This window comes from Penaeus monodon, chromosome 29, assembly GCF_015228065.2.
Source record: "Penaeus monodon isolate SGIC_2016 chromosome 29, NSTDA_Pmon_1, whole genome shotgun sequence".
Classification (NCBI taxonomy): domain Eukaryota; kingdom Metazoa; phylum Arthropoda; class Malacostraca; order Decapoda; family Penaeidae; genus Penaeus; species Penaeus monodon.
The window spans coordinates 10,855,118-10,855,635 of record NC_051414.1 but is presented as its reverse complement, the minus strand read 5'-3'; the positions used below and the strand labels follow the sequence as shown (position 1 = coordinate 10,855,635).

Below are 518 nucleotides of genomic sequence, written 5' to 3'. Positions count from 1 at the left end.
TCAACTTAATTCCGCTGCAGGCTTGCTGGGCGTCCACGGCGGCGGGCGGTGCGGTCTGGTTGACCCCCGCGGGCGTGCAGCTCATGGAGGCGGCGAGGTGGTCCGCCCACATGCTCAACGAAAACAACTTTGTTCCCGGCGTGACTCTGGGTGAGTGAGTGAGGAACCCAAGTGTGCTACGCCAGTTAAATGAGTCAGAATTTTTAAAAGTTACATAATATTTAAGTATAACCTCAGATCACAACATTATCCAAAATTACATTCAAAATCAACATCAAACTTCAAACTTCGAGTCGTCACGTTATACGCCCCGCTTCGCTGACTTATCTTGGATCGGATCAACATTCAAAGTCTGATCCGATTTTGAAACCATAGGAAACCTCGAGACCGATGACCTAACAGTGCCTTAAGATTAATGATACATGCATGTGAAATATTTGGATTCAAACTGGTCACTATAGACATGGGTTTTATACTATGAACAAGTACTATGTAACTCAGTAACCCTTTTGTGTTGT

At 45.2% G+C, this 518-nt stretch overlaps 1 pseudogene; it reads left to right on the top strand.

Annotated features, from left to right (window-relative positions):
* LOC119591732 overlaps positions 1-518 on the top strand; it is a 20,342-nt pseudogene that overhangs the window by 10,059 nt on the left and 9,765 nt on the right.